Source organism: Mercenaria mercenaria, chromosome 16, assembly GCF_021730395.1.
Source record: "Mercenaria mercenaria strain notata chromosome 16, MADL_Memer_1, whole genome shotgun sequence".
Lineage (NCBI taxonomy): Eukaryota > Metazoa > Mollusca > Bivalvia > Venerida > Veneridae > Mercenaria > Mercenaria mercenaria.
The window spans coordinates 3,243,053-3,270,523 of record NC_069376.1 but is presented as its reverse complement, the minus strand read 5'-3'; the positions used below and the strand labels follow the sequence as shown (position 1 = coordinate 3,270,523).

Genomic DNA, 27,471 nt, shown 5'->3' with positions numbered 1-27,471 from the left:
CAGATCAATTTTCATGAAGATCCATTGAAAAATATGGCCTCTAGAGAGGTGAAAAGATTTTAATAATTTTAGACCTACTGACCTAGTTTTTGACGGCAGTTGACCCAGTTTCAAACTTGACCTAGATATCATCAAGATGAACATTCAGACCAACTTTCATACAGATCCCATGAAAAGTATGGCCTCTAGAGAGGTCACAAGGTTTTTTTATTATTTGCCCTACTGACCTAGTTTTTTAAGGCACGTGACCCAGTTTCAAACTTGACCTAGATATCATCAAGGTGAACATTCAGACCAACTTTCATACAGATCCCATGAAAAATATGGCCTTTAGAGAGGTCACAAGGTTTTTCTATTTTTAGACCTACTGACCTAGTTTTGATCGCACATGACCCTGTTTCGAACTTGACCTAGATATCATTAAGATGAACATTCAGACCAACTTTCATACAGATCCCATGAAAAATATGGCCTTTAGAGAGGTCACAAGGTTTTTCTATTATTTGACCTACTGACCTAGTTTTTGACGGCACGTGACCCACTTTCGAACTTGACCTAGATATCATCAAGATGAACATTCAGACCAATTTTCATACAGATCCCATGAAAAGTATGGCCTCTAGAGAGGTCACAAGGTTTTTTTTATTACTTGCCCTACTGACCTAGTTTTTGATGGCATGTGACCCACTTTCGAACCTGACCTAGATATCATCAAGGTAAACATTCTGACCAATTTTCATGAAGATCTCATGAAATATATGGCCTCTAGAGAGGTCACAAGGTTTTTCTATTTTTAGACCTACTGACCTAGTTTTTGACCGCACATGACCCAGTTTCGAACTTGACCTAGATATCATCAAGATGAACATTCAGACCAACTTTCATACAGATCCCATGAAAAATATGGCCTCTAGAAAAGTCACAAGGTTTTTCTATTTTTAGACCTACTGACCTAGTTTTTGATGGCACGTGACCCAGTTTCGAATTCGACCTAGATATCATCAAGGTGAACATTCTGACCAATTTTCATGAAGATCTTTTGAAATATATGGCCTCTAGAGAGGTCACAAGGTTTTTCTATTTTTAGACCTACTGACCTAGTTTTTGAAGGCACGTGACCCAGTTTCGAACCTGTCCTAGATATCATCAAGATGAACATTCTGACCAACTTTCATAAAGATCCCATGAAAAATGTGACCTCTAGAGTGGTCACAAGCAAAAGTTTACGGACGGACGCACGCACGCACGGACGGACGCACGGACGGACGACGGACACCGCGCGATCACAAAAGCTCACCTTGTCACTTTGTGACAGGTGAGCTAATAACAACAAATGTGAGACCTATTAGACATTATGTCAAATCAGTGTTAAAAGTATTAAGAAAACTTATTATAAACATTAACATCAGACTGTCAAATACGTAGCATACACGTGGGAGGAGAATCTGCTTCAATGACATATTCTTTAACCCCCTAAGAGTGAACAGGACACACGGCATGCTAACCCCGCTTTGCTCGCAAACTAAATAGAAATGTGACTCGCTTAAAAATAAATGCTAGGACACTATTTCAGTTATATATCAATGGCCAGTATTTTGAAGTGAGGCTATAAATCTCGTTAAAAACAGAAGAAACATGTAGCTATCTAAATAGATGATATTGATAAATTACATGATTTCACTTTTTTAAATATTTGAATCACTTTCTTAACACTATGATAAACGCCGTGAGTACACCGCATGGTAGGACCTATTCGCCCGTAGCGACACCTGTTAAATCATTTGGGAAGATAACTCGCCGAGTGCTGCCATTAAACTTAGTTTTTGACCTCACATGACCCAGATTCAAACTTGACCTAAAGATCATACAGTCATAAATATGGCTTCTAGAGTGTTAACAAGCTTTTCCTTTGATTTGACCTATTGACCTAGTTTTTGACCCCCACCTGACCCAGATTTAAACTTGACCTACAGATCATCAAGATTAACATTCTGACCAAGCTTCATTAAGATATGGTCATAAATGTGGCCACTACAGTGTTAACAAGCTTTTCCTTTGATTTGACCTGATGACCTAGTTTTTGACCTCAGATGACCCAATATCAAAATCATCCAAGACTTTATTGAGGGAAACATTCTGACCCAGTTTAATTAAGATTGGGCCAAAATTGTGACCTCTAGAGTGTTAACAAGCTTTTCCTTTGATTTAACCCGGTGACCTAGTTTTTGACCCCACCTGATCCAGATTTGAACTTGACCTACAGATCATCAAGATTAACATTCTGACCAAGTTTCATTAACTTTTAAAGATAGGTTCATAAATGTGGCCTCTAGAGTGTTAACTAGCATTTCCTTTGATTTGACCTTGTGACCTAGTTTTTAACCCTACATTTTCCAGATTCAAACTAGACTTTCAGATCATCAATATTAACGTTCTGACCAAGTTTCATGAAGATATATATGGCCTCTACAGTGTTAACAAACTTTTCCTTTGATCTGACCTTGTGATCTAGTTTTTGACCCCAGATGACCCAATATCGAACCCGTCCAGATTTTATTAAGGGTAACATTCTGACCAAGTTTCATTAATATTGGTTCAAAATTGTGACCTCTAGAATGTTAACAAGCTTTTCCTTTGATCTGACCTGGTGATCTAGTTTTTGACCCCAGATGACCCAAAATCAAACTTTTGTAAGATTTTGTTAAGGGTGACATTCTGACCAAGTTTCATTAAGATTGGGCTAAAATTGTGACCTCTAGAGTGTTAACAAACTTTTCCTTTGATTTGACCTGGTCACCTAGTTTTTGACCCCAGATAATCCAATATCAAACTTGTCCAAGATTTTACTGAGGGTAGCATTCTTTCATTAATATTAGATCAAATTTGTGACCTCTAGAGCGTTAACAGTCAAATTGTTGACGACGGACGAACGGACGGACGAAGACAGACAACGGACACAGGCGATCACAAAAGCTCACCTTGAGCATGAAGAGCTAAAAACAATGATTATATAGAGGATAATTTTTGGTTTTGGTGTAATATCACGTTATAATTTCACCGAGTGGGCACCAAAAGTGATATTTTCACGAGTGGCGCAGCCACGAGTGAAAATAACAACTTTTGGTGTTCACGAGTGAAATTACCGTGATATTACATCGATACCAACAATTTTTCTGTTTATTTTATGTCTAAAACTCTACTTTTGTTGTGTTTATTTCAATGAAATGTCAAAATTTGCGGGAAATTTTATCAGGAAGCATCGCAAAGATGACGTCATTTTATCGACGTCATCGTCATATTGTTTCCGGCTTTCAGTATGCTCGGTAAACTTTTTGACGTTAATCTGGGTATCAGATTTGATAATTTTCACTGAGTGGCCAGTGAGTTTATCAGGATATAATTCACCGTTATATTTCGATAAAACACCGAAAAACATAAAATAAATTATAGTTTCAGTAACAGTCTTTTCATTGTTGATACGATACCGAATAGACTTGACAAGTTATGATGTAATACAGAAAATAAAAAATATGTAAAGTTGTGGTGTCCAGAACTTCAGTGAAAGTTACACAATTGTATATACAAGAGTGCCAGAATGTCACAATATACCCCATTCACAGCAAATTTCTTTATACTAGCACCTGTATTTGCAAATGGAATTTTAATTTTGTGGTTGTTTACTAATCATTGTAATTCTTCTGTTTTTCTAAATAAACAAAAAAGCTCCTTACCCAGTAGAAATACCTTAAAATACACCTAAAATTTGAAAGTAACACCTATGTTGTACCACAGAAAAGTGGTCTTGGTTTTTCCCTACGGTCAATTATAAAAATTACAATATAAATTATTTATAGTAGATTCTAACAACTAATCTTTAAAAAAAATTTAAGTCCACACAAAAATCCTTACCAGGTAGAACTAGGTTAAAATACACCTCAAAATTGGATGTAACATGCATAATGTATTACAGAAAAGAGGTCTCCATTTTTTCCTACCTCTAGTAACAAACAAGTAACAACATAAGCTATTTCTAGTAACAACAAAGGGAAGTAATTTTAAATAAGGGACCAGCGCATGGCACTCCATCTCATTGTGCCAAGCTACATCAAAATCCCTCCGTGCATGAAGCAATTATGCTCCAGACAGTCATTCTTGACTTTGATATTTGACCTCTAAGTGTGACCTTGACGTTAGACCTAGGGACCCGGTTCTAGAGTATGACACTCCATCTCATAATGGTAAACAGTTGTGTCAAGTTTCATCGAAATCCCTCAATCCATGCAGAAGATATGCTCCGGACAAAGTCTGTGGATGCCGCCCGCCTGCCCTTCCTCCTGAAACATTCCCATAATACATCCTGTTTTTTTAAAAGGGGAATAAAAATATCGATTAACAAAACTATCTTCCTGCATGCTTACCTGCAATGTTTTGTTTAGTTTGACTGTTCCAAGTCATTTTAACCTCTGACTGCCAAAGGGCAACTTTTGAAACCTGCTCATTTTATTGCTGAAATCAAGATTGAAGAAATATTAACGACTTCATGTGATATTTCATGCAGTAGGTTGTTACTTTGGTTATTGAATATTGTTCATATTTTCTTGCATTGCTATAACAAGAGCTGTTATAGGAAACAGAACGCCCGACTATTTCGATCCTGGAAAGTGAAAACTGGCATATCTGAGGAAACTGGAGCTGTCACCTGAGTGTTAAATGACTCTAATGGTGGATAAAGATATTGCACAATAGCTTTAGTCTGTGTCCAAAATAAAAAGTAATAAGAGAGATAAAGATAAAGTGTATAAAACACTAAATAACTGTAATTCTAAGCAAACAGTGGGCATAATTTATAAAAGTTTGGTGCAAGAATTATGCATCTTGTGTCATATGAAGTGGGTGATAATGTGGAACAACTACTTCAAGTCTTAATCAAAAGTATCCAGTAACAACTGAGATATAGCGAAAATGCATCAAAATTTACCTTAAATTTTAAGTAAAATGGGGGCATAATTCATGAGAAATTGGTGCCAGAGTTATGGACCTTGTGTAATATGATGTGGGTGATGTTGAGCAACTATTTTAAATCTGAATCAAATCCATACCGTAATAACTGAGCCACAGTGAAAAAGCACCAACATTTAAGCTTGTCTGATGTTTCAGTTCAATATATGCATTGTCTTTGGAGAGAACAATTTATATGCAACCCTTTAACCCAAAAAGGGGAATAATTTTGTTAAAATTTATTTGAGAGTTATAGAACTTTTCTAAGTTAAAACGGGGCATGTAACAGGAAATACTGCACTAAGAGTTAAACAATTTGTCACACTAATTAGCAAGTATAACATGCTTCAATTGACTGATTGGTTTATTTTGTTGTGTTTAACTTCGCACCCACACAACCATATGTTATAGGGCGACTTTCCAGCTTTGATGAAGAACCCAGGTGCCCCTCTGTGGATTATTTCATCACAAGCAGGTACATGGGTAGAACCACTGACCTTCCATAAGCCAACTGGATGGCTTCCTCACTCATATAAAGAATTCAGCGTCCCCAGTGAGACTCGAACCCACATCCACAAGGGGCAAATGATTTGAGATGTTTTAATTCAACAGAAGACATCTGACTTAATGACAGAATAACCAGTACAGATATAGACACTAAACTTTCTTATTCTTTGAATAGTTGAGCTGAAATTCAGCTTTATAATTTTGTACCCTGGACACTATGTTATATTGCTGTATGAAAATATTAACAGTTTATATAGATGAAATAAAAGTTGATTCACTGCCTTATATTTGTTATCACACTTACTGATAAAATTAATGCATCCAACATATAGCATGATGTTGTTAATTGACAGATTATCAAATTACCTGTTTCAAGAACCTGCTGAACTCTGATGTTTCCATGAATGACAGACATTCTTGTCCTTAGCATCTTGTATCTACTGTAGCTTGTCTTTCCTGGGGCCATTTTCCTTTTCTTTTTCCTGTAAGACAATCTTAAAAGATATAACCAAGAAAGAGTTTAACTGCCAGAATAACATCCAATGTACATTTATCACCCTTTATTAAATGTGACATCTTGGAAACATTAAAGCTACTGGCAATAATGTATGAAGCCAAGTTTGTGATTTATATGTGCCTTTTTTCCACATTGGCAAAATTATATAACTTCTAGACAATATTAATACAAGAGCACTGCCTTGCGGTTGATTTGACCCTGGATCACTCACCTGAGTAATATAAGCCACATGTTTCAAAAGGAAAACTGATGCTAAAATATTAAGAAGGTAGATCAGTAGGTCACATTCATGGAGACTGAAAGTCAGTTTTAAGATCGGTGTGCAAAACTGCACATGTCATCCAAATTTCAAGGCTGTACCTTTAAAAACAAGGAAGTAGGTCAGAAGGTTAAGAGCACAGTCAAATGATCCGAAATTGCTCATAATTTTAAAAAGTGACCCCCAGAGTAGAGCCTCTTTTCACCCATAATTTGAACAAACTTGTTAGAGATTCACCAGGCAATGCTACATACCAAATATTAAAAGCCTAGGCCTTGAACTTTCAGACAAGAAGATCTTTATTTTTTTCATATATATGTAGAAGTCTATGTTAAACATGGTACCCCCAGGCCAGGGCCTCTGTTCACCCTACGGACATAACTTGAACAAATCTGGTAAAGAAATACTAGGAAAGGCAACATACCTAATACTAAAAGCCTAGGCCTTGCGTTTTCAGGCAAGAAGATTTTTATTTTTTTCCCTATATATATGTCTATGTAAAACCTGAAAGCCCTGGGGCATGGCTTCTTTTTCATTCCAGGGGCATAATTTGAACAGTTTTAGTAGAGAACCACAAGGCATTGCTACATACAAAATATCAAAGGCATGGCTGTTATGGTTTTAAACAAGAAGAATTTTAAAGTTTTTTCCTATATACAGTATGCTGTAAGTCTATTTAAACTTGTGGCAGAAGGCATTCATACTGACAGAATTTCATGAAGATCTGTTGAAAAATACAGCCTTTATCGCTTTCATGAGGTTTTTCTTTGATTTGACCTAGTGACCTAGTTTTTGACCCAAAATGACCCATAATCAAACTTAGCCTAGATTTCATCAGGGTTATCATTCTGACCAAAATTCATGAAGATCAATTGAAAAATACATTCTTTATCTCATACACAAGGCTTTTCTTTGACTTCGAGCTAGTGATCTAGTTTTTTTTTACACTAGATGACCCATCTTCGAACCTGGCCTAGATTTTAACAAGGTATTCATTCTGACAAAATTTCATGAAGATCAGTTGAAAAATACAGCCTCTATTGCATTCACAAGCTAAATGTTGACAGACAGACTGACAATGGATGCTGGACATTGAGCGATCACAAAAACTCACCTGAGCAACAGGTGAGTTAAAAAAATTATATATGCATATAAGGTTTATAAAATTATGTAATTTTATCATTGTTTTATATGAACTAATATACCTGTCACCAAGCCAGCTTATCACCATTGCACAACAGGTACATCTTTCTATCAGAAGGTTGCTGCATCGAATCCTGGGGAAGGTGTTTGGCTATCTGTAAGGCAAAACATCAAGGTTAAGTTTACTCCCTTGATCATGTGAAGAAGTTATCAATTACTTGTAGAAAAAAAAAACAAAAAACTTGTAGCAAAGGTCTCTGGCTTAGGGACATTTTTCACAAAACATATTGCATGAAAACACAATGTCTTCTTCTATACTATAGATGTATGTAAATCAAAACTACATATCAGAAAATTCACACAGACATTATGTAGTTTGAAAATGTCTGGAAATCTATAATTTGTGAATGCTTTCAAATGCTAATACATGCATTGTAATGGTTTACTGTTTTTTATCTTTAAATAAAAAAGGAATTAATTAAATAAAATGAAATATTTTGTCATATTAAAGGGAGGTAATTAATAAACAAGTGAAATACATGACATTTATATGGTACTAAACAGTCTATCAATACAAATTATCTTACTTTCATTTTTAAATTACTGGGAAAACTGATATAAATACATATGTATTGTACTTTATCATAAAAAAAGGGAAGTAATTTCATGTACAAACAGAAAAAAGAAATTAACTGGGGTGCCTGTGACCTCAAATTTGTATATGACACCATGTCTTGTAATGGTGAATATTTATACCAACACCACTTCATCAAAAAGTTACAGAGCAGACAAAAATTACCAAAAATCCCAATAGGCGACATTGACCTTGCATTAGATGTCTGAGTCTTACATGCAACAAAATAATTTGTTTTTGTGACTGTTTAGGTCAAGTTAACCTCTAACTGTGACCTTGACCGTTGAAACAGGGGCCTGGTCTTGCACATGACACATTGACTCTTAATGAGGAATATTTGTGCTAAGTGATTTTAAAATTCCTTGACAAATGGCAGAGCAATGGACAGGACAAGAAGCAAGACCATGTTAACCTTTGACCTCTATGTGTGAACTTGACCTTGGAGCTAGAGGTCTGGATCTTGCATATGATATATCAATGACATGATAGGGAAAATTTGTGCCAAATAACTTTAAAATTCCTTTATAAATGGCAGAGCTATGGACTGGACAAGAAAAGGACCAAGTTAACCTTTGACCTCTATCTGTGACATTGACCTTTGAGCTAGGGATGTTGGTCTACAGAGTGACACATCAACTTATTAAAGGGAACATTTGTGTCAGGTAATTTGAAAATCCCTTATGGATGACTGGACTAGAAACATGCAATGAGAACACTGAACCCCTAAGTGTGACCTTGTCCTTGGTGCTTGAGGTCTGAGTCTTGCACATGACTCATTGCCCCATTACAGTCAAAACATTTTTGCCAATCAATTTAAAAATCCCTAGAAGAATGGCAGTTATGGATCGGACATGAATCAGACACTATTTACCTCTTGTTAATCTTAAAAGCTACATGTACATGTAGATGTTTGGTTATCCATATAATTCATAAAACAGGATCAATCAAACCGCACTTCAAAGCATTATTCATGTGGAAAAAAATTATCAAAACTTCAATCAAAAAATTTATTTAATTGAGGGCATGGCTGAGGAAAGACTGATATGAAATTTATGGTCTTAGTTTCATATGATGCATGTGTTATAAGGAATAACTATTTTCAGTGAATTAAGCCATCAAGTAATAACACAGACGAAGTAGAAGTTCAGGAAACTTCTAGCATTTAAACTGAAGACGTGAAAGCCGGTGCCAGAGAGACAAGAATAACTCTCAATATACTTTGTACAGTCAAACCTATAATACTGATTCGTTTACATATTTTTTTTTCAGCAGGAACATACCATATCCTTACATTCTGTAGACTTTTCCTATAACAATTCCTTCAACTCTGTGCAACAAATGTAAACTTCTTGTTGTGTTTATGGAAAACTGCAGAGCCCTACCTCATATATTTCTCTACAAAAGAAGAATATTTCCTCACATGATGTACATACAAGATAATTCCTTTTTTAATGCAAAGCATATATTAAGACATATCTCAGTGTTATATCAGAATTGTGCATCGTAGCAACTGTTCCCATGTGTGATGTGATGTGTTAAAACATCGAATGTTCAAAAAGTTGCTTTCCGAGTTTTCAATTTTGTTCTGTCTGTGACTGATAGTAGAGCTGGACTGAGTGAAACAAGTGGTGAAAGACTTAGTGATCTGCAATAAATAAATCCCTGCTGTTAAGGAGGTAGGTTACCTTAAATAATGAATTCATATTTGTATGTGCACATGCCCAAGCGGAAGCTAACGTGACGATTTACGACAGCGTTTACGACAAACCAAATGTGTTTGTATATCCATTCGTCAGAAAAGAAAACATGTACCTGTCTCTGATCTGATGCTTAATGGTTTAATTATGCAGAAATAATTAATAAATTGCCGCAGAAACGCTTCAAAACATTGTTGCTTTAAAATGACGTCATTGACGTCATGACGTTACGTGTCAGTTACCGCGTAAAATTAATAGCTTTTATTTTTAAAGTAAGTAATTCTGTGTATTTTCTTTATTTGAACTATTTTTAAACAGCCATTATTTACTGAAATATTTTTATGTATCTTTCGCTCTGAGTAATAATCAATATTTTGCTTCTTGTATATAGTTAAATTGAAATGTTATGCGGAATGTAAGAAAATTGATGATGGTAACCAATGTTATTGGGAATATAGCTGGGTGAAAGGTTACTTAATACAGCCAGTTTAAAATAAAAATTGGGCAGTTTGATTTGTAATACCCATTTTTCAGTTTCCGTTGATAGTTGGTTACTTATATATTAAAACTAAGCTCTAAAATGTTCAAATTTCACTAGAAAATTGTGGTTTGTTGAATTGAATTGATGTTACCATGGAAACGAAACCCGTGACCTATATATCTAAATGTAAAATTCAAAAGCGTTAACACTGGTCTATTTAAGGAACACAGCTTTGGCATTTTATTTTCATTTAATAAATATCCATAATAATAATAGCAGCATGCAGAACGATTTTTCCATAAAAAATGTCAGACGAGGAGTACTGCTGTAAGTATTTTAAGCTGTGAAATTTGTTTAAGTAAATGCAAATAACACGAAAATATTACTTACGTTAGAATTAAAATGTTTTAAAGCTACATTAACAAGAAAGATTATCTTATTTAATTTTTTTTTACAAGAAATTATGATAAAAAGCAAGATATAAGCTATTTTAAACATCTCTGTTGCCATGGTTACTTTAAACTTTAAGAAAAATAGCGTACCATGTAAAGTGTTTGGTATTTTGCTAATAATATTTCCCAAATATTCCATGTTGGTCATTGACAGAATGGCACTAAAGCCGTCGAAAAACCCGTTTTCATACATAGTTGTTTAACAAGAGCTGTCAGAGGAGACAGCGCGCTCGACTATTTCGATGCTGGATAGTGAAACTGGGCACATCTGAGGAAACTAGAGCTGTCACTGGAGTGTTTAATGACTCCAATTGTGGATGAAGATATTGCACAATAGCCTGAGTCTATGTCAAAAATATCAACTTAAAGTAATAAGAGAGATAAAGATAAAATGTATCAAAACACTATATAAGTATATCCTAAGCAAAAAGGGGCATAATTCATTAAATATTGGTGCCAGAGTTATGCAGCTTGCGTCATACAGTGTGGGTGATGATGTTGAACAACTACTTTAAGTTTGAATCAAATCCATTCAGTAATAACAGAGACAGAGTGAAAGTGCATCAAAACTTTAACCTAAAATTCTAAGTAAAAAGGGAGAATAATTAATGAAAAATTTGTGCCAGAGTTATGCACCTTGCGTCATATGGTGTGGGTGATGATGTTGAACAACTATTTTAAGTTTGAATCAAATCCATTCAGTAATAACAGAGACAGAGTGAAAGTGCATCAAAACTTTAACCTAAAATTCTAAGTAAAAAGGGGAAATAATTCATGAAAAATTGGTCCCAGAGTTATGCACCCTGTGTAATATGATAAGGGTAATGATGTTGAACAATTGTTTAAGTTTGAATCAGATCCATTCAGCAATAACAGAGATAGAGTGAAAGTGCATAAAACTTTAACCTTTAATTCTAAGTAAAAAGGGGAATAATTCATGAAAAATTGTGCCAGAGTTATGCATCTTGTGTCATATGATGTGGGTGATGATGCTGAACAACTATTTTAAGTTTGAATCAAATCCATTTAGTAATAACAGAGGTAGAGTGAAAGTGCACCAAAACTTTAACCTGAAATTCTAAGTAAAAAGGGGGAATAATTCATGAAAAAAATGGTGCCAGAGTTATGCATATTGTGTCATATGATGTGGGTGGTGATGTTGAACAACTATTTTAAGTTTGAATCAAATCCATTCAGTAATAACAGAGATAGAGTGAAAGTGCATCAAAACTTTAACCTGAAAATCTAAGTGAAAAGGGGGGATAATTCATGAAATATTGGTGCCAGAGTTATGGCCCTTATGTCAGATGATGTGGATGATGATGAGGAATAAGTATTTCAAGTTTGAATCAAATCCATCAAGCAATTACAGAGATAAGTTGAAAAAAGAGAAAATGCACAAAAACTTTAACCAAGGTGGGGACGCGGAAAGACGCCGACGCCGACGCTGGGGCGAGTAGGATAGCTCTCCTTATACTTCGTATAGTCGAGCTAAAAATGAGAGAAAATGCGTTACCATGGAAACACGAGCCCCGCGACATATATATTTTAAGCTTATATTAGAAAGCTAACGCGTATACTAGTAAAATTATTAATTATGCAGACTTCTACGGATAACAATGAAACCAAAATGCACTGAAAACTGTTAAATATACGTATTTTCCTTCTTTCTATATAAAATACCTTCAGAGGGTCATGTTTTTCAAACCTGTATAAAAATTGTACTTGACGGGCCAGAGATAAAAGAAATTGCAATTGTAGCAGTCAAAACATTAAATTACACGAAATACAAAAAATTGCTGCGGTTAAACTAATTTGAATTTACCCTAGTAACAAGGTAACCTACCTCCTTAAGGTGAAATTACACAAAACTAGACAGCCATAATGTCCATTCACAATGAACAAAATCTTAAATTGTGTATCACAGCTATGCTTTCTCGCAAAAAAAAAACAAAAACAGCCCTGATCTATATATAAACAACAGCCCTGATCTATATAAAGAATGATTTTAATGTACATCACTGCCTGCTGAATGTTCCAAACTGGCTAAATTTCTGCAAATACCTTAATAAATTTCAACCTGAGAATCTACAGTTGGTTCTCCAAATTTTTCCAGTGACTAATATCAATTGATGTGACCCTTCTTGTGATAGAACCAGTATCTTCTGTGTGATTGGAAAGCCTGCGGCCAAACCACATCTGAAATATGAATCAAGCTAGTCATAATATCTCAGATTGAAAACTTATTCAGTTTATATGACTGCATGTATGTGCAAAATATATTTCAAAACAATATGACTGCAAAGAAAGTGTGATAAAACCTAAAAAGCAAGACTTACATATGTAAAATGTGTCATAACAAACACTTTTAATAACAAAAGTATCAATTACAATGTCTGTTCAAATTGCTTTACTGACTTCCAGATCTGAAGCAACGTTAACTGTTTTCAGGTGAAATTTAGTACAGTAAGCTGTATTCCAAGTGAGAATTATTGGGTCAGATTGTAGCTAAAAGTTGGCTGCAATCTGACCTAATAATTCTCACTTGGAATACAGCTTACTGTACCAATTATTAGGAACAAAATCCTGTCCAATTTCAAAGTAACAGATTACTAATGTAATCTCACTACCACACATGCTTCAGAATGTAGTCATTATGGTAAAACTGGCTGAAATAATGTTATTCCACTATAATTCTAATTTCTACCTGTCTTTCAATTGCCGTTGCAATTTAAACAAAGTCTATTAAATTTTACAGTATCATGGAAAAGTACCTGACTTTTATTAGAAGTATTTACAATGGAATTATTTACCCATCCACAACACCAAACAATTGTCTTCGGTCAATCTGAAAAGTTGTAGACTTGTATATACAAAGGCGGTCAATCCCCGTCTATGCGACAAACTTCACATTGTCCAAGCACTCTCATTTCAGGTTTTGGGGCACTGAAAATATAAGAAATCCAACAGAGTAAGTAAACATACAATTCAGGACCTAAAATATGAAGATTTATGCTCAATTTAGCATTTAAGGAAACCAATATTCATGTCTAATGAGTGAAAATCTGCCTGTGTTCCTTCAAAATCAATTAAAATATGCCAATTTCGGGCCTGATCTGTTCAATTTCAAGTCCTTAAACTGATTATGATTACACATATTTCTCTATTCAGACTGTGTGAACTGTGTAAATTCAAGTATCCAAAAGAGCAATTTAATGTAAACAAGAATAGAAGTATATAATATAATATCTGACTCTAGGTCAGATTTCCTCGGCGGCAGCTCAAATTTCTAAAAATCCATGGCGGCATTTGTAATACACCATTTTGTTTTCCGCAAAGCGGGTTCAAACATAAAACTTATACAAATGCATTTTATGCATGAAAACCTGCAAAATTAGAAAATTTCCAGAAACATGTAAACTGAAAGTAGGATTTTTACATTTTTAAAGTGCATGTATAATTTTTACTCAAACTGAAGCAATTTCTGCAATTGTAACAATTAATTCAAGTAATTTCCAGATGGCTATGCCTATGAGCCATTCACCATCAAAATTACAGCCATATAGATTGCAAAATAACAAATATTAACAATTTACTTTCTGAATTTTTCCATTATATCAGGCCTTTTTAAGACCCAAGTTATTTTTACAGTATGTTCTTTATAGGCAATGGGCACTAATGCATTTTTGCATGAATTCCAACCCCCCAAAATACCTGAACCCAACAGAACTATTCAAGAGAAAAAAATCCAGCCACAATAAACATGGGGTTTAAATGGCTCTTTTTTCAACCATTTTGAACCAAATCACATCCATCTGAAGAACACTCTAGATGGTCGCAAACAGGCAAAACTAGCAAAAACTTATCAAAGAGTCATGTTCTGCATATTCTGACATTCACATTCTGTCAAATTGTACATGTACCTATTATTCTATACCTCCTCTATTAAAGTATGCTATTTATTTATTGCAGGTTTTTCACTCAAAAATTTACTAATGCATTTCTTGTATTCACCATCAAACAGAGGAATATTTTCTATGTTACCACTTCCTTATTGTGGACAACTAAGGGCAAATTACTGCGATCTTGTGCCTATTTGGGCGCAGCCTCTGCACATACCTTGTTTGCATGCTGAACAATGTTAATGTAAAGTTCAAGTAAGATATTAGCAATAGTGACAAAGAAAAACAAATTTTGCCGAAAAACTTTAACCAAGAAAACTCGAGCTGATGCCGGGGTGAGTAGAATAGCATCCCTATATTCTCTGTATAGTGGAGATAAAAATGGTGGTTCTCTGGTGGGCAACAAACTACAACAGTCCTATGAGTCTAGTATTCATTTCTTTCAATTTTTCAGGAATTGCTTATCAAGAATGTCATGTCTGTGCAGTGTTATTGTTTACTTATAAATGTCTTTTTCTGTATACGTAATCTTTTATCGCATACATTCTTGAACATTTTCAATTTCGTAACCGTATACATGTTAATATAGAAGCTCACAGGGATGACCGGGCATGCCCAACTGAGTTCCTCTTTAAATAAAGTCATTGTTGTCGTCATCATTTTGAATTTTGGTCAGCAGTTTCAGAAGAGAAGATTTTGAATTAAAGTTCTGCACACAGTCACATAGAGAAAACTAACAAGTTAATGTGGCTTGAAGGAATCTGATACAGGATCACCCGCAGAAAATTGTAGTGACATTATTTTCTAATCAAACAAGTACTTTTCACAGCTTTACACTTTTCCATATAGGGAGAACTTGCCCCATCCATGGCATTCCTATTCTTTAACAAAACAAGAAATTATGCAGCCAAATTATTTTGAAATCGAGCTAGAAGTTTAGGAGAAGATAATTATGTTTACTTAAAAACATAGAGAGAAAACTAGCCATGACCCCAAGTAGCTGTGTTTTTATTTAAAAGATCAATATAGCTTGAAGGAATCTGAAGAGTGTCCGCCAAGAACTAAGAAAAGGAGAAAATTTTAATCATTTTATGTACAGCCTTTATGAGAAACTAGCCACATCTCCTAGCAGTCATGAGTTTTAATGGCACAAAATTATTGGAAGGAATTTGGTGAATGGCCATACAAGTAACATTGCTTTGAAGTTATTTTCAAATCAAGCCAGATGTTTCAAAGCTGAAGATTTTCAAAGTTTTCTGTACATCAATACTAGGAAACCTAACCTATCCCCTCCCCCACCCCACATTTTTTTAATGGAAGGAATTTGGGAAATGGTAACGCAAGGAAAACTGCTGTGTAATTACTTCAAAACTGGACAAGCAATTTCAGTAAAGATCTTCCAAAGTTTTCAATATAACTATACAAGGAACATTAGCCTGGACCTATGTGTTTTGGATTTTTTTGGTATAGGTCACCCAAGGAACATTTCTCCTTTTGCTTGTTACTGCAACAAGAATTCTGCTATGATAGTCTTGAAATCTGAAATAAGACCTCCAAAGAAACAATCCTGTGAAGTTTGGTTGAAACTGGCATAGTGGTTTAAAAGGAGATAGAGAAATTTTGGATGATATATGGATGGCAGACCACCAATGATCCTAAAAGCTCACAATGAGCACTTAGTGCTCAGTTGAACTGAACAAGACTTTAAACTAATGAAGAACTAGAGCAGTCACAGGAGATATCGCCCTCGACTTTTTCAATGCTGGATAGGGAAATTGGATAGTGAAACTGGATAGGGAAACTGGATAGGGAAACTGGCTGCATCTGAGGAAGCTGGAGCTGTTTAATGACTCCAAAAAGAATAAAGATATTGGACAGTAGCTTAAGTCTGTGTCAAAAGTATTAAGTAACAAGAGCTCGTCGAACACGAAATGCCCCCCTTGATGCATTCAGTAATTGCACAAGGAACAGAAATTATATGCTCACTGTAAACAAAAGTTCATTCTGGTTAAATCTGACCTTGACCTTTAACCTATTAACCTAACAAGAGATTACAGAGTATCTTGGCGCCATCCACTGAGCCATTTTTGAATGTTCCAAATTTCAAGACTTGTTCAAGGTCAAAATCAAGGTCAAATTTCATTTCGGTACAAAACAATGTGTATGTGGTCCAAATTTGAAAGCTGTAGCTTGAGAAATGTGAAAGTAGGTCAAAAGGTCAAAATCAAGGTCAAATTTTATTTCGGAACACAAAACTACGCAAGTGGTCCAAATTTGAAGCCTGTACCTTCAGAAATGTGAAAGTAGGTCACTAGGTCAATCTCAAGATCAAAGTTCATTTCAGTACACAAAACTATGCACGTGGTTCAAATTTGAAGGCTGAAGCTTGAGAAATGTGAAAGTAGGTCACAAGGTCAAAATCAAGGTCAAATTTTATTTTGGAACAAAAAACTATGCATGTGGTCCAAATTTGAAGCCTGTACCTTCAAAAATGTGAAAGTAGGTCACTAGGTCAATAACAAGGTCAAATTTTCGGTACACAAACCTATGCATGTGGTCCAAATTCGAAGGCTGTAGCTACAGAAATGTGAAAGTAGGTCACTAGGTCAAGATCAAGGTCAACTCATGTCAAGGTTCATCTTGCCACTCAAAACTATACATGTGGTCCAAATTTGAATGATGTAAGTTATTGACATGAAGATTCTAAGTTTTTCCCTATATAAGTCTATATGAACCATATGACCCCTGGGGCGGGGCCATATTTGACCCTAGAGAGAAAATTTGAACAAACTTGGTAGAGAACCACTAAATGATGCTACATAACAAAATATCAAAGCCATAGTCTTTGTGGTTTGGACAAGAAGATTTTCAAAGTTTTTCCCTATATAAGTCTATGTAAACCATGTGACCCCCAGGGCGGAGCCATATTTGACCCTAGGGAAATAATTGAATAATCTTAGTAGAGGACCACTCGATGGTGTCATATACAAAATATCAAAGCCCTAGGCCCTGTGGTTTTGGACAAGAGGTTTTTCAAAGTTTTTTTCCTATATAAGTCTATATAAACCATGTGACCCCCAGGGTGGGGCCATATTTGACCCCAGGGAAATAATCTGAACACTCTTGGTAGAGGACCACTAGATTATGCTACATACCAAATATCAAAGCCCTAGGCCCTGTGGTTTTGGACAAGAGGTTTTTCAAAGTTTTTTCCTATATAAGTCTATATAAACCATGTGACCCCCAGGGTGGGGCCATATTTGACCCCAGGGAAATAATCTGAACACTCTTGGTAGAGGACCACTAGATTATGCTACATACCAAATATCAAAGCCCTAGGCCCTATGGTTTTGGACAAGAAGATCAGAAACCGTTTAACTGTTCCCATGGTTCATACAGAATATCAGAGACAAAATTCAAGTACTTTTCAAGGACTTTTTACAATTTTTCAAGGACTATTTTTTTTCAAAACCACGACCTAATCTGAACAACTTTTATTATGTAAAGCAAAAATAAAACAACCATCATTTGTCACACCTCTGAAAATGACGTAATTCAATTATTAGATTGATGTGATTCACTATTTTGCTGAGGTTTATCGCTTTTCTTGTGATTTTTTAGCGCACTCCTGCTAATGATACCTCAAAATTTTGTCACACGACGTACAAATACACTTCGTTCTGTCTGCTCTATAGGGCTTCAGCCACTGTTTATATTCGTCTTTTGTCTCCCGCTTACTTGAGTAAACATGTTTATTTTTCTTACTCATTTTAATTCTCTGGAAACACTCGCAAATAGCTAAAAATTGCGAGTTATTATTCCCCCGTACTTTTTTAAACGGAAACGGAAACATGCAAACAGTGATATAGTAGAAATAGCACTCTGTAAATATCGATAAAGTGTGGCCGTAGACCACTATAATAGTATACGAGTGACCCGATCCTGCAATTTCACGAATTTATTTTCATTTTCTCCGATTTATTTTAAGCCTTAAATTCTTTTTGCAAAACAAAGTTACGGAAAGAATATTTTCAAGGAGTAAAAGGTCAAATTCAAGGAGTTTTTTTCAAAATTCAAGTACTTTTCCAGGTTTTTTAGGGTTTTTGTCATTTTCAAGGAGTTTTCAAGGACTACCATCGAATTCAAGGACTTTTCAAGGCCTGTGCGAACCCTGGTTCCTGGCCAATGTGACCTTGACCTTTGACCTAATGACCTCAAAATCAATAGGGGTCATCTGCTGGTCATGGCCAACCTACCTTTCAATTTTCCTGACATTAGGCCCAAGCGTTCTTGAGTTATTGCCTGGAAACCATTTTACTGTTCCTGGTTACTGTGACCTTGACCTTTGAAGTACTGACCTCAAAATCAATAGGGGTCATCTGCTGGTCATAATCAACCTCCCTATTAACTTTCATGACCCTAGGCCTAAGCGTTCTTGAGTTATCATCCGGAAACCGTTTTACTGTTCAGGGTCACTGTGACCTTGACCTTTAACATACTGACCTCAAAATCAATAGGGGTCATCTGCTGGCCATTACCAACCCCCCTATCAACTTTCATGTCCCTAGGCCCAAGCGTTCTTTAGTTATCATCCGGAAACCGTTTTACTATTCAGGGTCACTGTGACCTTGACCTTTGACATACAGAACTCAAAATCAATAGGGGTCATCTGCTGGTGATGACCAACCTACCTATCAACTTTCATGATCCTAGGCCCAAGCGTTCTTGAGTTATCATCCGGAAACGGATTGGTCTACATTCCGACCGACCGACCGACCGACCTACCGACCGACATCTGCAAAACAATATACCCCTCCTTCTTCGAAGGGGGGCATAATAAGAGAGGTAAAGATAAAGTGTATCAAAACATTACATACATATAATTCTAAGCAAAAAGGGGGATAATTCATGAAATATTGGTGCAAGAGTGATGTCTGCACCTTGTGTCATATTATGTGGGAGATGACTGGAATAACAACTTCAAGTTTGAATCAAATCCTTTTAGTAATAACTGAGATATAGTGAAAATGCATCAAAATTAACCTGAAATTCTATGTAAAAGGGGCATATTTCATGATATATTGATACATATGTATCAGAGACATGGACCCTGTGTCATATAAATTGGGTGATAAGGTGGAACAACGACTTTAAGTTTGAATCAAATCCATTTCTAAATAACTGAGATGGAGAAATTGCATCAAAACTTTAACCTAAAATTCAAGGTAAAGGGGAAGATAATTCATGAAATACTGGTACCAGAATTCTAGACTTTATGTCAAATGATGTGTGTGATAAGGTGGAACAACTACATACAGGCTGAATCAAAACATTTCAGTAATATCTGAGACAGAGTGAAAGAGCATCAAAACTTTGAATCTGAAATTCTAAATAAAAAGGGGGATTATTCATGAAATATTGTGGCAAGAGTTATGACCCTTGCATAATATGATGTGAGTGATGATGTTGAATAACTATTTTAAGTTTGAATCAAATCCATTTAGTAATACCTGAGACAGAGTGAAAGTGCATCAAAAATCTAACCTGAAATTCTAAGTAAAAGGGGGCATAATTCAGGAAATATTGTTACCAGAGTTATGGACCTTGTGTCATATGATATGGCTGATAAGGTAGAATAACTATTTTAAATTTGAATCAAATCTATTTCGTAATATCTGAGATAGAGTGAAAGCTCATCAAAATGTTCTAAGTAAAAGGGGGATAATTCATGAAATATTGGTGTGAGAGTTATGGCTCTTGTGACGTGTGTGGTGATGAGCACCATTTAAAGATTGAAACAAATCCATCAAGTAATTACAGAGATAAAGAGAAAGTGCATGAAAACTTTAACCTAAGTGCATATACAGGACGCCAATGCCGGGTCGAGTAGGACAGCTCTCTACACATTGTATAGTCAACTAAAACTTACCTAAAGTCTTTTGCAATCTGTCTTGTGTGAAAATTCTGCCAAATTATGTGAGAAACTAAGCATCCACTGCGAATTTTTCAACTGGACAGACACATAATAGTCTGACAGACTGGTACACATATAACTGTCCTACAGACCTGTAGAAATACTATTATACAGTATGGTAGTGTTTAATTGGTATGAAAATAAAATGCTTCATTTACTGTAATTATGGAAGCATCAATCAATTCTTAAAATACCAGTGTAGTCATACTCAATCCAAAACTAGAAACCTTATAAGATTCTGTAAGTGAAAATTTCTATGAAAGCAAGGGTATTTCAGTATGTATTTTTTTAATTAAGTTAGCTCCCTTCAATTGTAAAATCTGTTTTATAGAAGATTGGACATTTGTTGCTGCTTTTTAAAGTATTGGTATCTGTTCAGCTCTTATGTAACTCTAAATGCAGTTTTTAAGTGGTAAATTATTCTTAACAAAAATTATCTGGTTACTTATTAGATATTTCTATGACTGCCATGAAATCCAAATTTCCACCATGGTTCCCTCATACACCATATAGAACAAAGATCTGCATCTCTTCTTCAATTCTGAACTAATTGTCGGAAGCCATTCTGCTTAACTGTTACTTCACACTACAAAAGAAGAGACACCTTTCAGAGTGTTTAGAAAGAAATATATTATGAGAAGCAATTTTACAATTTAATGATAATCATCTAAAACTCCTAACTTGTAACTTGAAACTATAAAAAGTTTCCTTTAAAATTTATGAAATTTCGTGCAATGATATTCGTAAGTGAATCTATGTCAAGGGGCCTCCGTGGCTGAGTTGTTAAGGTTGCTGACTTTAAATCACTTGCCCCTCATCGATGTGGGTTCGAGCCTCACTCGGGGCATTGAATTCTTCATGACAGGAAGCCATCCAGCTGGCTTACGGAAGGTCGGTGGTTCTACCCAGGTGCCTGCTCGTGATGACATAATGCATGAAGGGGCACTTGGGATATTCCTCCACCATCAAAGCTAGAAAGTCTCCATATGACCTAAACTTGTGTCGGTGCGCATTAAACCCAACCAAAAAAAACAAAAACAAACAAATAAAAAGAATTTATGTCAGTAAGTAAAAGGTTTAGACTAAACAAGAAAAAACAATACCTAAAATAACTGCCGTTCAAAATTTATGTCACTTTAGATTTTCCTTGAAATTAATTTCCCCTGTTATTTTGCGTATCTGAATAATTACAAAATCAATGCATGTAATGCAAATTTGTTGAACAGAAAGGAAAAATGAACATATTTACGGATACTCTTAAATTATTTTTACCCTGCTAAATTTTCATCATGCACTTGTCTATCTTTCAATTTGGACAGTACCATTAACTGTCAAAAGTGGTGTTTACTAAACAGATACTGGCTGAATGGCGAACAGAGCAGATCTTGATCAGACTGCGAGGATGGCGTAGGCTGATCATGATCTACACTGGTCGCAAAGGCAGAATCAATTGTGTCCATTATTGTAAGGGATAAGGGACCAATGATAGAAAGAGGAAGAACAGAACAGAAAATAGCTGGTATGAATCAAATCTCGGCCATCAAATATTTTAAACAGGCTGCTGGTGTAGTATATCATTATACCTGAACAGAAACCTAAAACCATGATTTGTTTCTAAACTGTCTTTGTAAAAATTTCTGTGAAAACAAACCTGTAATTTACCAAAATAGAATTAAGGGCATTTAAATTTTGTGTTGTTTTTTTTCAAATTAAGTTACCTCCCTTCAACTGTAAAGTTAAAAAAATCTGGCTTAAAAAGTGCAGTTGGATTTACAGGAAAATAATTCTAAATACAAATTTATGGTGTGTTAAACTTACCAAATCATTTCATGTCTGTGACCCGCAATGTTTCCCATATACACCATGCTGAACAGAGGTCTGTGACCCACAATGTTTCCCATATACACCATGTTGAACAGAGGTCTGAGACCTACAATGTTTCCCATATACACCATGCTGAACAAAGACATGCATCTTTTCATTTTCTAAATTTCATGGTCTGTAGCTATTCTGCTTTTCTGTAACTTCACACCTACAAAAGAAATAGAATTTTTTGAAAATGTTTTGTAAATCCATCAAAGTTCTAAAGATGCACATTCAAAATGTTATTTCACAAATTTAATGAAAATCATCTACACTTCAGTTAGACGGACTGCCAGACATTCCATCAGCATGCGTGTGTAAAAGATTACAAGAGGGCCACGATGGCCCTATATCGCTCACCTGTTATCATTGCACTTGAGGACAAGAAGGTCCTCAGAAAAAATATCTAAGTCCAAAGGTCAGGAACAACAAAGGAAAGAAATTTAACCAAAAAGAATTTTTTTTTTACATGGTACAGATATGTCAAAATACACCTAAAAATTGTAGGTACCATCCATGTTGTACCACAGAAAAAAGGTCTCTGTTTTTCCCTACGGCCAATCATAAAAAGTTACTAAAAATAAGCTATCTATAGTAATGTAAAAGGGAAGTAATTAAAAGAAAATTATTGTAAGTGAACAAATAAATCTGTTGACATAAATGAAATTTCAGATCAGTATCTTCATTAGTTACAGAGATATACCAATTTAAATTTGAAATAAAGGGAGGTAATTTGACATAAAATCAGTCCACAGTTATCTACCCTGATTGGCTCAGTCCAACTAATGACAATAATGAAATTTCAAATAAGCCCTGTAAGTACTTACTGATATAAATCCATTTTGACTACAATCAGGGGTGGTAATCAGATATAAAATGACTGGAACCTACAATTGGATCTGATTTGTCATGGAATCCAAGATTTATTGTTGTTGAAGATATTTTGGAAGTTTGTATCAAATAAAACCATAAATGAAGTCTCTACATGGCTGCAAAAGCCAAAATAGCCAATTTTGGACATTTAAGGGGCCATAACTCTGGAACCCATAACGGAATCAGTTCAGCAAGAGAACTAAGATCTTGTGGTGATACAAGTTGTGTGCAAGTTTGGTTAAAATTAAATCATAAATGAAGTTGCTATTGTGCAGACAAGGTCAAAATAGCTAATTTTGGCCCTTTCAGTGGCCATCACTCTGGAACCCATTATCATGATTATGGGATCTGGCCGTTTCAACAAAGGAACTGAGATCTTATGGCAACACAAGTTTTGTGCAAGTTTGATTAAATTTAATGAAGCTGCTATTGTGCAGACAAGGTCAAAATAGCTAATTCTGGCCCTTTTAGGGCCCATCACTCTGGAACCCATAACGGGATCTAGCCAGTTCAAGAAAGGAACCAAGATCTTATGGTGATACAAGTTGTGTGCCAGTTTGGTAAAATCAAATCATAAATAAAGCTGCTATTGTGTAGACAAGGTCAAAATAGCTGATTTTGGCCCTTTCAGGGGCCATAACTCTGGAACCTATAATGGGATCTGGCCAGTTCAAGAAAGGAACCGAGATCTTATGGTGATACAAGTTGTGTGCAAGTTTAGTTAAAATAAAATCATAAATGAAACCACTATCGTGCAGACAAGAAATTGTTGACGGACGAACATGATGGTTTGTAGTATGCGGAAAGGAGTCTGAAAACAAACTATGAGTAATATCAAGAGCTGCGGCAAAAGTTAGTGCCCTTGGCCCAATTCTTTATTCACATAGGCTGCTTGCCAGTAACCACTAATGGTTACATGGAAACATGTATCAATGATCTACCTTATATATTCAAAACTGCACCATGGTTCCATCAATCACCATATAGAACAAAGACCTGCATCTCTTCAGTTCTCAAGTTAATGGTCTCCAGCCATTCTGTGTTACTGTTACTACACACTGCAAAAAGAAATATAAAGTTCAAAGACGTATTAGATACACATATACCACAATAAAATCAAGCATGGACATTTTGGTTAAATAGCTGTAATTTGGTTGAAAAAAGTTCCTCAATGATAGTTACTATTTATTTTTCATAAAATAAGACACTTTTCATGTTTCTTTTTGCATTTTTTCAGGTTATTTAATTGAAAACGAAAGAAGGGTGTTAATTCTGCAGACTGCTGTCTGAAATACTGCTATATGAGGGTACCTGACTTCAGATGACTTGCATTTTTTTCGTTTTCTTGAAGCAGATGTATGAATATCTTGTAGAAAATAGGTCTCTAATAGAGAGAAAATACAGAAACTGTATCGAAATAGATCTGTTCAAGTAGCTCAATTTTATATGAAACAAGGATCAATTTCTTAAAATATAGCCTTTTAGTGTTCTTTTTTTGAATTTGAGTTACCTCCCTTCCATTGTAACATTTGTTTTATTTTTTAAAAGAAAAACCGTTTTGTCTGTGTTCAGCTTTTCTATAACTCAGAGTGCAGCTGGATTAGAGGAAAATGGTTCTAAATAAAAATGATCGTCTTACTTGTCACATGATTTCTATGCTTGATATCCACTATCCAGTATGTTTTCCCCACACACCGTATTAAACAATTCAGAGCTGCATTTCTTCATTTCTCAACTTCATGGACTGTAGGTATTCTGCTTTACTGTTACTTCCCAATGCACTGCAAAAGATTTGTTTGTTTTTTTTTTATTTTGAGTTCAATGCTATTTTTCAACAATATTTCAGTTGTTTTCTGGCAGGCATTTAACCGTACCAGTGTTCCTGGATTCTGTAGCAGTACAAACTTGTTCTCTGTAACTGCCAATTCCCCATATGAAACAGAGGTTGAGTACAAATAGTGCCACAGAGAACAAAATGTGCCTCACACGTGGCCCTAACTCACGGATGTGCAGGCTGATCTTGGTCTGCACTATTCGCTATGCTATCAATAAATTTTCAGTGAACACCCCTTTGAATAATAAATTGTATTGTCCAGATTGAATGATAGACCAGTCCATTTTAGTAATTTAGGAGGGTAAAGGGTAATCATTCACAAAGTCTTCAAAATATCTTGCAGTCAACATTGACTTCAAGTTAACTGATTAGTATTCATTTACCAATAGACTATAATGCATTAGAAGTCCCTTTCAAACATGCTATTCCCTGTATTTGAACTAAACAGTTCTTCTATTGCCAAATTTTTTAGACTGGAAGGCATTTAATATTATATGCTCCCCAATTCCATGCTCCTACATAACATCAAGCATTTATAGAAAGTAATAGAAACCTTGCATTAAAAAACCATGTAAAGTATTTATAATTTGAATTAGCTACATATACGAGTATTGCTTAAATCTTAGTTTTATCATATTTTATTCAAATTATTGTATATATATATATTCACACATGTGTACATCACATGATTTATACACGCATTAAATCATATACATACAATTGGGTTGGGCCAAAAGTTATTCCAACATTATCTAAGCCCTCCCCATTGCTTAAACCATTAATTAATGACTAAAGATATAACGACTGACAATTTATTTATTTCATAAAGATATAACTGACAATCTTTAGCAAAAGCTTTAATTATGAAACAGTTACATAATTATGTATATGCCAAACTTTCAATCAATGTCACAAAGGCATCGGCAATTTTTACCCATACCCGTCTTCCGTACATTAGCGACCTTTTGACATGAGCCTGAAGAATTCGGTAAAAGTAGCCAATCACAAACAGTTTTACATTCTTTACTTTACAAGATGGCAGACAGCGGATAGAAATGGAAAATTGCAAAGTGAAAATAACAAAAATAACAGCTTTATGCTTAAGATTTTTACAAGTAAAATTCATTTAGTAGTGAAACGTCAATTTGTTTTCTGCTTCTGTATCTTTAATATTTGTTGTTGAAATTAAATTTAGACATATTATCGGAGACTTGCCTCCGATAAAACTTTTTGAAGGATATAGACATTTTCCGGATGATGAAAATAAACCTTTAAAATGGAAATTTCCAGATTTGTGTATTGTTTATCTATAGATCGGTAGTTACTGATAACTACTGATTCATGTGTTAAGTACAGATTTGTAGATAACACACCGATTTGTGATGATCTCCGACTTGATAAATACAAGGAAACGGTAAACAATATGCATGACATTTACCAAGAAACAAAGTGGATTTTGGCAGCATGTATGCATAGAAATAAAATTCTGGTTATTCTGTTAGAGAACCGGTTCCGGACGAATACAAATGCCCGTCTAGGGAACCAATTTCGGTTCTCTAGCCACTGCCAAACCATAAAATAGGGCAGATTAAATTAATCGAGGGCTTGGTGCAAAACTATTGTAAGTGTATATAAATAAAGAACAAGATAAATAGTTTTGCGCCAAGCCCTCGGGCTGCTCTATCACTAAAATTATCTATATACCGATGATACTGTTGCATGGTGGTAAGGTGTCTGACTTCAATTCACGTGTTACCATGGGTTCGAAATCATATTGTAGTATCCAGACATTCGTTGAAATTGTTCATTGTTGTAATTTCTTTTTTATCTTACCTGGCACTGGGTACGAATGTTCTATGTACGAACATTGAAGGCTGATTGCTTCATAAATAACTTCATAAAAGTTCTAATACTACGTTAAATCGATAGCACTTATCTGTAAATAGTTTTACAATTCATTATTAGTTGCTGCCATACCCTTATTTACATGTAAACATGCTTAAAAACTTGACTTGAATCAACAGCCAACGAATGTCAGCCATTTTAAAATTATGACGTCATATTTGGGTTAGTATAAATACCGGGCGTTCCGTATCGCTGTAGTCACACAGTCACACAACAGATATGTATCAACACATTGTTTTTAAAAACAGAAACTATATCTTTTCTTTTTCCGATAAAAAGAATTAGTTCTGAGAAACTCGCCCTAAAAAAAATGCTAAAAAAAAATAGATTTTTAGCAAAAAAAATAAATAGATAAAAAAATGCAGAGTTAGGGTACTTGATTTTCCAATCAGTTTTTAAAATAAGACAAATTAACTGTTTAAATTTTTTTAA

General features: G+C 35.0%; 1 long non-coding RNA gene across 5 annotated transcripts in view; it reads right to left on the bottom strand.

The window, feature by feature from the left end:
- The window catches only part of LOC128549421 (uncharacterized), a 36,731-nt gene extending 9,565 nt beyond the window's left edge, over positions 1-27,166 (bottom strand). For 2 of the 5 annotated variants that reach the window (XR_008367593.1, XR_008367594.1), the window contains exons 1-12: positions 26,839-27,166; positions 24,940-25,081; positions 24,242-24,358; positions 22,383-22,596; positions 21,010-21,150; positions 20,520-20,656; positions 13,502-13,634; positions 12,753-12,887; positions 9,339-9,453; positions 7,487-7,579; positions 5,872-5,987; positions 4,419-4,506 (exon numbers count right to left, since the gene is read on the bottom strand). This is a non-coding gene — a long non-coding RNA (uncharacterized LOC128549421). The remainder of the gene's footprint in view (positions 1-4,418; positions 4,507-5,871; positions 5,988-7,486; positions 7,580-9,338; positions 9,454-12,752; positions 12,888-13,501; positions 13,635-20,519; positions 20,657-21,009; positions 21,151-22,382; positions 22,597-24,241; positions 24,359-24,939; positions 25,082-26,838) is intronic. The other 3 variants (XR_008367596.1, XR_008367597.1, XR_008367595.1) reach the window with 3 other exon arrangements.
- Between the last annotated feature and the right edge of the window lie 305 nt (positions 27,167-27,471).